The 12,362-nt window shown below is 44.6% G+C and overlaps 1 long non-coding RNA gene across 1 annotated transcript; it reads right to left on the bottom strand.

The window, feature by feature from the left end:
• Window positions 1-6,666: 6,666 nt before the first annotated feature.
• Window positions 6,667-10,791, bottom strand: LOC108936142 (uncharacterized). The gene is made up of 3 exons (XR_001966255.1): window positions 10,582-10,791; window positions 8,729-8,803; window positions 6,667-6,730 (listed from the first exon to the last, which is right to left on the bottom strand). It is a non-coding gene; the product is annotated as an uncharacterized LOC108936142 (long non-coding RNA).
• Window positions 10,792-12,362: the final 1,571 nt, after the last annotated feature.

The following is a 12,362-nucleotide window of genomic DNA, read 5'->3' as shown; positions in this document are numbered from 1 at the left end:
CTAATGTTACCATAATGAAGCATATTAAACAAGCAGAAGGGTGGAGCGCGTCCCTTTCTAGTAATGCGATGCGTACCTTTGTTGCCTTTGACCTCTACTTATTTGTCTCTTTTTGACATCCTGACGTGGAAGCTAATATAACACTTGGACTGAATGAGAACTGGCTGGTCAACGAAACTTGGTCAACAAAAACTGTTGACTTGTTATTGATTACGCTGGCAGTGAAATGCATGTGTGAACTTGCTCCTGTACAGTCGATCCAGTTAAGTGCACCTGATTCGTACTGGAATTTCCCTCAAGTGGACCGCAGTCCTGGCCTAAATTAAATTAAAATGAGCACACTGCACTATATTGGACGCATTTTCCTCTTGGTCAGCGTAATGAAGTGCTTTGGGTGCTCCAGGTAGCGTTCTGGTTAAGGACGGAGTCCAACTGTGATCAGGATCCATGATGAGTCCTGGCCATTGCAACCATGTGAAAGGTACAAACCACACCAGCATAGGACTGGTAAAATGTCCAACTACATGATGGTAAAAATACTGGATGAATGTTTCACTTAACAAACACAACATCATCATCGACAACAGCAACAATAGACGTAACAATAATCGGTAAACTGAAAATAAGCGAGAAGACAGAAGATTCCTCAGTTGAGCCGATGAAGCGCCCACAACCTTGTATCACACATGAAGGTTAAATGCCAAGAAATGTGAAAGCAACTCGTTTAAAGTCATCATCTACATATATAAATATATTTTTTGACAGCTAAGTGTTCCACAAGCCTTTGCAAATTTACCATGTGACAGTCTGCTTGATCACCACAGATCTACGCTTGCCCTGTGGAGGGCGCTCACAAAAGACTGCAACAAGTGATGCTTTCGGGACATGTTTGGCGACTTATCGCTGATCACAGGGGAGGCTGCCTGGAGGAGCTCTCCTTCGTCTGCCACGACTCTCATTCTCTCTGTCTCTCTGTCTCTCTCTCGCCTCCGGGGGTGGGGGGAAGACGCTCCCCTCATTTCAGCAGCGGTAGTAGGAGACTTGCAGCTGATGCTGTCAATTCTTGTGGCTGCTGGGGACCTGCTTCCCGGAGCCCAGCCGAGCCACCTGCCTAGGGCTAATAGAGAGGGGAAGGAGAGAAGGAGAGCGAGAGAGAGAGAGAAAGATGGGAGAGGAAGGAAACCGTCACCCTGGGGCCCAGCATCTCAGCTGCTCTGTCTGTACACATCCACTGGCCCCTGCTGAGGCAAAGCACCGGTTCAGCGCAAATTGACTATTCCATGCTTACCACCTCTGACTATCACACACTGACCACCTCGCAATAACCACTTTGCAATGGCTACCCCAAAATGACCACCCTGCAATGATTGCGTCCTTGTTACACATTGACCACGGCACGCTGAGCGCCTCCCACTTCTCCCAGCTGATGAGGACGACGCTACAGATTCCCGGTGTCACCATCCACGGTGACAGAGGAAGGCTCATAATACTCCTGCTGAGCCAGCGGCAAAACCCATGAAAGATTCTACTGTTCTATTAACAGTCTAATTATTAATTATGTAACTATTAATTATTTCTGCAATGAATAATGTACAATTAAGATCCCACTGCAGTAAAGGCAGTGCTTTAAGCTCTAGTTCTTTATGAATTAAAGAGAATTTGTAGATCTAAATATATATATTTGTCATTGTGCAGGTGCAGTTGAAAAAAAATGTTAATTATCTCTATGCTCTTTCTTTTCGCACTGATGTTTAAACCTATCAAGGACACCCTTAAAATGTACTTTTTATACGCTTATTAATTACAGTTTAGGTTATGTGAACAGGTAAAGATAATCGTGTTGCACTTTATGCAGAAACCTTGATGAACAATGAAGAAAAAATGAATAAGCACTTACATCAGAAAAACACAATATAACACAACATACAGCTTAGAAAACTCATTGTTGTATATATGAGGTAGCCTGTAACTAACATAGTACATTTGGTAAAATGCCTGAACAGTAGAAAGAATTGTTGTGAAGGTACTTACCCTGAATAACTCCAGGACTCTATTATATAAATTGTACAAAGCTGTTTGCAGCTTAATAACAACAGTAACATCAATCACAACAACAACAACAGTAATGTTTCCATGTACTTCTGATACACAACTAAAATGTAAAACTCATGTGAAAGACACGCTCTACAGGTTGCTGTACAACATATGAGAAGTAACAGAACACATTGACTCTTGAGTTTGTGGCGGTTTCTGGGACAAACCCCACGCCCCATGACTTGCAGCAAATCCTCATGCCCCCCCTCCTTCTCGCACCTCTGACCCCGGTGCCACCTACTGAGGCTCTCTGAGGCTTTCACGAGCCGTCCTTTCCCTACACGCCCCTCCGGTGTCCCAGGTAGAACGCTCTCTTACTGTCAGCGAACATTAACTTCCTCCGGCACTGCTGCCGGCCTGTCCCTTCCCACAAAGGGCGCAAATCTATCTCGGAGTGCGTCTTTCGGGCCTAACGAGGTTTCGGTCCTCACGATTTGGGAAGGTTGGCTGCCTTTCAAAGGGTCCCGCAGGTCTGTGGATGGGAGAGGGCCAGGCTCAATGCTAAACCCCTTTAAAACCAGCTCCCTGCCGCTCCCATTCAGGGGAAATTTTATAAACTTTCTTTCATGTGTTGGTTGGGCCTGAAGTGTCCATTGTTTCCCGGTGCAGCGGCGACTGGATTATTCAGCACCGTTAAAAAAACAATGGCAATAATGATAAATGACGAGGCAATTAAACAGACTCCACGACCAAGCAGAGCCCTTTCTTGTAGGCTTCGGAAACTACAGGCCTATGAAACGGAGAGGAGTTTACAAATAAAACCGAGAACCTAATGAGGGCCTTATGTACAGGTAAACACTAGAATGACGTGCTGCCAAAACTTGGTGCTGCCTCTTTAAAAATTAAAGCAGATCACACATATTTAATCTGATGTGTTCCTCTTGAGACAACCCATTCACTATGTTCTGTGTGATTTTCCTATTAAATGTTAAATATAATTAGGTTTTGCATTAAGCAAGGGTCTAATTCGCTGTTTTTGTTGGAAATTAAGACAATAATGATTAAGAACAGTGATGTCCTCAGGAATACAGTCACTCTGAGGACACCAGCTTCCTGAGGTTACAGATGCTCTTCACGGCCTGTTGGGAACTCCATGCAAGTGCATATAAACAAAACCAGGTGACATCAGGTGAGGGGGCCAGGGAGATGTGAGCGCTCTGTGGACCGTGGTCAATTGTGACCCCTCTCCACCCCCATCCCTCCCACCCCGGCCCACCTCACTTGGACCGATGTGCGACTCCTCGCAGCTGCTTCTCATTGATGCACGGAGAAGAAAAGGGATTTCTGCCCCCTGAACCCTCCACCCAAGTGTAAGAACCCAACTGTCCCCAGTGGAGCAGAATTCCAAACTTCCCCCTGAGCTTCTCTCTGCCCATTGTCCACCTTGGAGGTAGCCGCGTCCACACCTCCTTAGTGCTTAACCACTGGACCGATCGCCAACAACAGAGTAATCATATTACAGTGGGCCTGGGAAAAGGAGACGGCGATCTGCGGGGAGCATGGAATCTCCCCCAGCTAATCCAGCCACCCCCGCACCCGCTGCAAGGGCTGACCCTTGTTTTCTTTTCATCTGAACACACCTTGCAAGGGAGCTCAGTCAGTGGCGTGGGCTGCAGGGGGGGGAGCTCCTTTAACTGTCCAAGGATGTCCGTGCAGCGCACTCCCTCCTCGCACTTCAGCCTGTAAATCTTCCCCTTGTTTGCACAAGTTTTGGAGTAACAGGGCAGCAGGAGAGGAGCACATACATCACTGATGAAGTAGGTTTACTCCTCGCTAATCCAACTGGGCAGAAACCTGGTGGACTAGACTGAGGAGACGATGATGTGATGGAGCTCAGCTGAAAATTCCATTGATGTAGCCCAAGATTTCCAGTTCATTCTGATTATTTCAGTCTCATCCACGTTCGTCGGGATCTGCCAGCTCCTCCGTACGAACGACATAATTCTCCTTTTATCAATAATTAATACACATTGAGAAATTTTCTCTAGCTACCAATTAAACAGTTGGACAGGAGCATAGATTCGCTTCTCTGAACCTCAAGCAGTAGTTTCTACACAAGACAAATGGGGCAGAAAAACAGCTAAAGATACTGATAATAAGATGAACATTTGGGGTTCGAGTCCCAGGTAAGGGCCATTGACAGCATCCCTGAGACATTTTCTGAAAAATCCAGCTATGACTGTATAAATGGTTAAACTGCACGGCCTTCTGAACAAAAGTTTTGCATGATGTAAATAATGATAAGACGACACTCGATGCTCCCTGAATTGGCAGGGATATGGCCCAGACAGGTAGTAAAAATCAACAATTTACTCGTCGCTACATCTGCTGAAAGAAAAGAACTCTATTCGACACATGTACAGAAAGGCCCGCACTAAGGTGATGTATGGTGGGGGTGGTCGGGGCAGTAAAGTGGGGTCCTCTATTGAGATGTGAGCTTTCATCAGCGACGTCAAGGATATGCCAGCTGCTGCCTTATTGACTTTCTGATTTGCGTCGTTGTCACCGCAGTCATTGTTCAAGTGATGCCGTTGCCATCTTTATCCTTGCATCTACAGATTTGTGGAAGATCGTACAACCTTGGGAGATGTTTTCAAAGGGAAACTCACCGTTCTCTTTCTTTATTTTCTTCCCAAGTAACAAGGCTGAGCTTTCAACGAGCAGCTTTAAAACCTTCTTGCTACCGACAGAATGAAAATGTCATTTTAAAGGGGTATGGTACTAATGAAAAAACACACTTCTCTGAGTTCAATGGGTTTCGAGATCCAGGTATGTCATCAATATATGCAAGGGAAAATGAAAATATTCTCAATAAACATGTCATTTTGTATTTACAAATTGTACATTTTAGTGTCTTTGCATAATGCAGCTCTCAGTTTCCAAAGCAATTTTGAATGCTGTTGTTTGGTTATACCGATTACATCTTTCACAAAAAAAGTAGTTGAAATCCCTTCCCATATAAGTTACAAACAAATAATATTGTTCAAAATAAACTAAAAATATTCCATCATGGGATACAAGTAAAGGATTATAGTGTATATACATAAAGACCTATTCATACATACACACACACACACACACACACTTTCTGAACCGCTTGTCCCACACGGGGTCACAGGGAACCGGAGCCTAACCGGCAACACAGGGCATAAGGCCGGAGGGGGAGGGGACACACCGAGGACAGGACGCCAGTCCATCACAAGGCACCCCAAGCGGGACTCGAACCCCAGACCCACCGGGGAGCAGGACCCGGTCCAACCCACTGCGCCACCACGCCCCCCCCTTTATATATTTTATTTATAAACTATAGCATATGGGCTGGAGATTCAAGACTTTAACTCCCCTTAATACCCTTTTCAGTTTATAAACTGTTATATTTTAAACACGGACCGATGAGAAGAGTAACTGAAGAGGATTATAAGCGTAATTACGAGCGCACACTAATAAGTATGAAAGGGTGTGGCAGCAGCATGTCCGTTGTGAGGTGGACAGGAGATTACATAACTCCGCAGTCACCATTTGTGCTCCGTTTGTCCTTCCCAACAACAACGCCTTCTCACAGGAGACTGAAGAAAATCTGTACAGGGACTATCAGGATCCTTCGTGGTTCCCTCTTTGTTAATAATTTTAAAGTATCTAGACTACATCTCATACCATAATTTCAAAAGTGCGTACAGAATATACGCCATACTGTATTTTTCCATAGTATGTATTTCAATGTACATCTGTTCGCTTTTTTTGATCTTCTTAAAGGGACAGAGCTTTTACACAAAGCTCTTCTGTCTTAACGAGCTCACATCTTGAGGTCTGGAGCGAGTTTGTGGTGGTCTGAGCTATGACAGCCACACGCCATCGCACACTTTGTTTCTTCTGCTTGAAATTAAAAAAAAAAATGCTTCAGATGCGTTCCTGTATTCCAGCCAACCCTTTTCCTGAACTAATCACCCACAGTACAAGTGATATGGCCGCAGAAACAAGTTACATTGACATTTTGGCAAAGACAGCACAATAGTAATGAAACCCAACAATATGGGGCAAGGGTTAGAGGACAAAGCTTTGGTGTTCAGTCTCAGTTCAGTGGTGCCCATTGGCTGTCGGTTATTTCCTAGAACAACAAACAAGGCGTTGCAGGCAAACCAGCTTAATGAGAAAACACTTCATGAAACTACTGATGCCAAGTCCACGTCAAGGTAAAACCTGTGTGGCGCAGTCCGCAATTCAACTAACCAAGCACAAAAAAACAGAATTGTCAGGAAGACAAACTTCCAGGGATTCCTCCAGTTCACAACTGAAAAGAGCCTCTGTAGGCCGACGCTCCTCTTGGTCTTTGCGTACCGCTTGGCAGCGTGACCCGACAGGTGATGCCCGGCACAGTCTGTACAAAGTGTTCATATCTGTGTCTGATCGGAACCCCTCACCGTCACACTTTAACGTGAGTTCACGCACCCTCGGCGTCTACTGTCCAGCCTGTCGTCTGACTGGGGACGTAGGGGAAATGTGGTCCGGATGGGTTCCTGGGGGTTCCGTAGTCTCAGCACCTCTTGCGTATTGGGCTGAACCCAGCACCTCCAATCTGATTACATACGTCTATATTTTTCCCCTTCCCGAAGGCTGACAGAGACATTGTCGGATCCATCTGGGCCAAAAGAAAACAGTTTGAAAAGTATGCTTTACCTTTAAATTCAATAAACAACGTAAAATGATGGTAAAACAGGTTAAGATGGAAAGATGAACCCATCTCCTGCAGAGGCCAGGCTGAAGAGGATTCTTCTGTCTCACCCTTAGAGTCTTCTGCTTCACTGCCCACACGCTGATCAGGGAGAAACACTTTTGGAGCTCTCACCCCTTCAGGGGGGTCTCAGTCCCAGATGTGACAGGTGGTAGCATAGTGGTTAGCGCTATTGCCTTCTGACCCAAAGGTTGCAGATCTGAATCCTACTTCCACCTGTAGTACCCTTGATGAGGGTAGTTACCCAAAAATTGCTCCAGTAAAATTACTCAGCTGTCTAACTAGATAAATAATTGTAACTTCACCACTGTAAGTTGCTTTGGAGAAAAGTGTCAGCTAAATGAGTAAATGTAGTGACAGCTTCCTTCCAATGGGTACAAGCACTAACCCCCATGAGGAAGGGGGCAACAATGTGTCCACACATTTATGAGTTCCTCATAGGCAGCTGAAGATGAAGGGCCAGCGGTATTCCGAGATGGAAAATCCTGAACCTTCGGAATAGGGTCCTGGCAGAGCCTGTGGGACAATTTTGTTTCCTTGTTGCCAAAATGTTTTGCCGCAAGGCAAGAGGCCAGAAATCTCTCTGAATCTCGCTCAGTTATGTAGCCCTTGGGTAAGAAGTTTGAGATAGCGAAAGTAAACACATTTGCAGCACATTCTTCACAATAGTCATCTTGTGTAAAATGTCTACATGGCTCTTGCACAGAAAACTGTAAATTACTGCTGTGTTCGACTAAACAGCACGACATGTGAACACATTTCGGAACGGAAATCTGTCCGCACCTCGATTTCTTAGCAAAGCCGAAGGTTAATAATACAGATATCCCTTGATTTATTGAGACCAAAGCGTAATACATAAAGAACTTCTGAAGATGTGTTTGTCTATTCATTTTAATTCCCCTTTCCTTTACTCATTTATTACTTCTCCAAAGCAACTTACAGTGTTAATCTACATACAATTATTTACCCATTTGTAAAGCTGTGTAATTTCACTGGAGCAATTTAAAGTAAGTCCTTTGCTGAAGGGTACTACAGCCAGAGGGAGATTGAAACCTGTGACCTTTGGGTCCAAAGTTAGCAGCTCTGACCACTATGTTACAAACTGCCCCTTTAGTTTATACTTAAACTTTATTTATACTTAACTTACTTTGAAACTATTTGCATGGTCTGTGCACTTTGTGGCCGTTCTTTTTTCTATGTGCTTTTCTATGTATTTGTGTAGTGTCTATATATGTCTCTGCATGCAGCTGAATTCCCCACCAAGGGATCTATCTATCTATCTATCTATCTATCTATCTATCTATCAGCTTTGTGCTACATTAAAATTAATTTCAAATGAATGAAAACAACAAGCTTCAATTCCATGTTCATTTCGGACTGAAAAAGCACAGGCAGGAGCTGTAAACACTGGGGGAAGCCAGTTGACGGGAGGAGTCCGACTCCGTGTTCCCTTCGACTGCGCGTTACTGCCTACTAGCGGCCGGACGCGTCAACGCAGGTCGCTTCCATTGCGCAGCAGACAGAAACGGCAGAAACAAACGAACGAACAAACAAACAAGCAACCAACAAAACAAACAAACAATGTATAAATGAGTAAATTTTAAACGTTTGTATCTTCGCAACCTCAGCTCAGTTCGTACACAACGCAACATACACACAGAGTGAATATATTCAAGGCTCCCACAGTTTGCAGGCAGTGACTCACTGTAGATATTTAATTTAAACTTGCCTTAAACAATTTCCCAAAATACTCAAAAATAGAGTATAAGTAAAATAGAATTCTCGTCGAACGAGGACAACAGGAGTTTATTGCACAGCGGAATCACAGGGTGTCATTTCATTGCGTGAGGTGCGCGCGAAGAGCCGCTCACCAGTCACGGATGAACAAAGCAATGGAGCACTTACAGTTTCGCTCTGCCACCTGGTGGAAGCGCCGGGAATTGCATCGCATTTCCTTTCACTGCACTGCCCGTTACTGTACTGACGGGACAAACGAAATAATACAAATGTGAGCTATATATTTGCATTGAAAAAAACACAACACACTTAGCTGATGCTTTTCTCCAAATCGATTTACAATGTTAAGGTTACACTTATTTACCCAGCTGAGTAGTTTTACTGGTGCAACTTAGAGTCGGTACCTTACTTAAGGGTACTGCAGCTAGAAGTGGGGATTGAACCTGCAACCTGTGAGCCCAGAAGCAATAGCTCTGATTACTATACTACCAGCTGTCCCCTGTAGAGTACAATAATATTCAAGCATTTAGTGGATACTTTTTGCCAAAGCAACTTACAATGTTGTTCTATTTACACAGCTGGGCAATTTCACAGAGCAATTCAGAATGAATACATTGCTCAAGGTGGGGCTCAAACCACTGACCTTTGGGTCCAAGGGCAGTAGCACTGACCACTACGCTACCCACTGCCTTGGCTACTCTCTTGCACTCAGCATAAAGTTTCTGTCCACAGTTACCTGGATTCACTGTGTTTTGTAATTTCATGTATGTTCCTATGAGTGTTTATTCCATGTTTACTTTGGTTTGGGACAGCTGGTACTGTAGTGGTTTGAATTACTGCCTTTGGCCCCAAAGGTTGCAGGTTTGAGCTTCAGCTGTAAGGTGCATAAGAAAAAAAAGCTGTGTATTTTCACAATAGTGGGTCTCAAGGAAGAAAACAAGGCTGTGGCCTCACGACATCATATAGCTAGAGACTAGTTAAGGAACTTGGTGAAGCAAAACAAGAGGTGTGTGTTGCTCTGACACACTGGAGTTTTTATGATCTAGACATGCACACCCACACACACACACACAGGTGAGCCTTCTCTCTCATATAAGCTGCGTATGCATTTTCTTTTTTTACATAAATACAATTTGTTAGCAATAGATCCCCCTCGCCCACGTGTGCTTCGGCTCCAAATGTTGCAGGAGAAACTTCTTGTATTGATACTTTGTTAGAGATGCTCAGCAAACCGGTCCGGGATTGAGAGTAAATTCAGTGAGTAAAATGTAAAATGACAGAGGCAATATGGGAAACTCAATGGTCAAATGTGATCTGTGCAAATGCTGCACTTCAAATTCGCAACTGATGAAACAATCAAATTGACAACTAAACAGCGCCACCTCGTGGCCAGTACAGAAATGACCCAATGAGGGATCTTATGACTGATACCTCAGTTCACTGTATTTCACTGTATTCACTTGTCTTTCCCAGGTTCTTTCCCAGTCCTTCTGCTCACTTATTGCTTTTTGTGAAGGATCCCGAAGTACAAGCTGCTCTCTCTCCTGCACTTCCGAAACTGACTGCACTTCTGTGTTTCTATTATGAAATGAGAGGGTCTTAATGTGCTGCAGCACGTCTTCAATTTGCTCCATGTGCTGCACTTTTAATGACGCTGCACACGCCTACAGTCGTCCTGTCATTTTCTGCAAGGTAATTCTGTGATACTTAAGCTTATAAGTAGCAGTGTACCAGGTGACCGCATCCCGTGTCTTTGTTGTATTCATTTATTGCGCCTCTGCTTTGTCTGCTGCCCTGTAATTTCATATATTATTTCATGTCATATATCATGTACTGTATCGTGTCATATCGTATATATCCGTCATGTCTACGGACGGACTGTCTGTGGCCGCAAAGAGCAACAGCAGCCTGCGGTTCCGGAGAAACGGCAATACTTTGTTACAATGAATATGGCTGATGGATTTCTTGTTGCTCCCAAAACAATAAATGAGCATAATGTACAGATGACCAGCAGCACAGACCTTTCATTAAATTATTTTCGAAGTGCTGCCGTGTTGTTGACGCACAATTTCTGTGACTTCTGTCTCTCGCCTGTCTTTCACTCCGAATACCCCTGTTCTTCTCGTACACTTTATTGCTTCTTCCACCAGTCCACTTGTCTTTTCACTCCTGGCTTTTTTGGTGCCGTCTTTATGTTTTCTCCTCACGTCACTGTCGTTGTCCATCTTTAACTCGACGCCACCGAACAGGAAATGCGACTCGCTCATTCAGTCACCACGTGATCATTAACCGACAAACTGCTATTCAGGTTATGGATCTGACTGCACGGGGCTCATATACGTGTGTATCTCTGTGCGTTACAGTATGTGTGTGTGTCAGAGGTGAAGGGGCGAAAGCGAAAGCTGGAAAATCCATTGCTCGGGCTACCCGGTGGGCCGAAAGCCTAAAGCCGACCGGTCCATTGGGCAACAGTCCGATTCTCCCGATTGCCGCTGAAGCATTGCATTCAACCAGTGACTTCATTTACTCTTCAGCATTTTCAGCAAACCTCTTCCTGATAGGATTGTCGCGCCCAGATTGCAGAAAAAGCAACACGGTTCTGGCGCCGATGGTTCTTGGCTGTCGCTCATGAAACGCGTGAACAGTGGTGTAATGGCAATAAGAAGGGTACATCATATGGCATATCGCTGCTTTGATTTAATTCCAATAAGTGACTCGCTGTGAACACCTTGGGAACAAGGGGTTCTATTTAGTGTGTACAAAAATGAAAAGGGGGGGCGCAGGTGGCGCAGTGGGTTGGACCGGGTCCTGCTCTCCGGTGGGTCTGGGGTTCGAGTCCCGCTTGGGGTGCCTTGTGACGGACTGGCGTCCTGTCCTGGGTGTGTCCCCCCCGGCCTTACGCCCTGTGTTGCCGGGTAGGCTCCGGTTCCCCGTGACCCCATATGGGACAGGCGGTTCAGAAAAAAAAAAAAAATGAAAAGGAACTGTTCACTGCCTTTCTAGTGATGTGACTGAGCTTTTAGAAACAATCCATCTTTTTAACAGGTAAAGTCCACAATAGTTTGAACAGCTCAGCTGGACCCTGACGTCCAGGGGCCCGGACTGCCCCCTCAGACTCCTTCCTCGTCCCCGAACTGTGCGGAAATCTGGGACAAAAGGAGACATTAGGAGCAGTAAAGAGTGACAGCTATTTTCCGTAATTGATGCCTCGATGATCATATAAATATCATTTTCCTGGTTCCGTACACTGACCCACTAGCGGTGTAATATTGCTAAAGCATACTATACATGCGGTATGTATGAAACCATATTCTCCTGTTCCTCACATAATGATGCTTTTTTTTTTTGTTCCATGAAATCACCCCATTAGGTAAATTTCCATTGCGAGGGGATTGAAATTACATTGTTTCATGAGGGAAAAAATTATTTTCTCCTGAACCTATGCTAACCCTCAGCAGCCACTGTTGCTGTAAAGAGCACAGACAAAATACGAGTTGACAAGGCACACTGACGCACACCCTGAGTCCACCCTCGGCCCTTCTCCCTAAAAGAAATGTGCGTTTCATAATAATTCAGGTACCGGAGCTAATACATACACGTTTATTATTTCTATCAGGACTCAAAAGAACCAGGTCTGAATCCCACCTCCTGCTGCAGTACCGATGATCATGACGTTTATCCTGAAATGACGCAGTAAAAATAACCCCAGCTGAATAAATGGTTAAATAATTGTAGGCAGCTAAACACCGAAAGCTGTTTTGAGAAACACGTGAGCGAAACAAGTAACAGTGAAAATAAAAAT

The sequence above is a fragment of the Scleropages formosus genome, chromosome 4 (genome assembly GCF_900964775.1).
Source record: "Scleropages formosus chromosome 4, fSclFor1.1, whole genome shotgun sequence".
Taxonomy (NCBI): domain Eukaryota; kingdom Metazoa; phylum Chordata; class Actinopteri; order Osteoglossiformes; family Osteoglossidae; genus Scleropages; species Scleropages formosus.
This window is presented reverse-complemented; position numbering and strand designations above follow the sequence as displayed.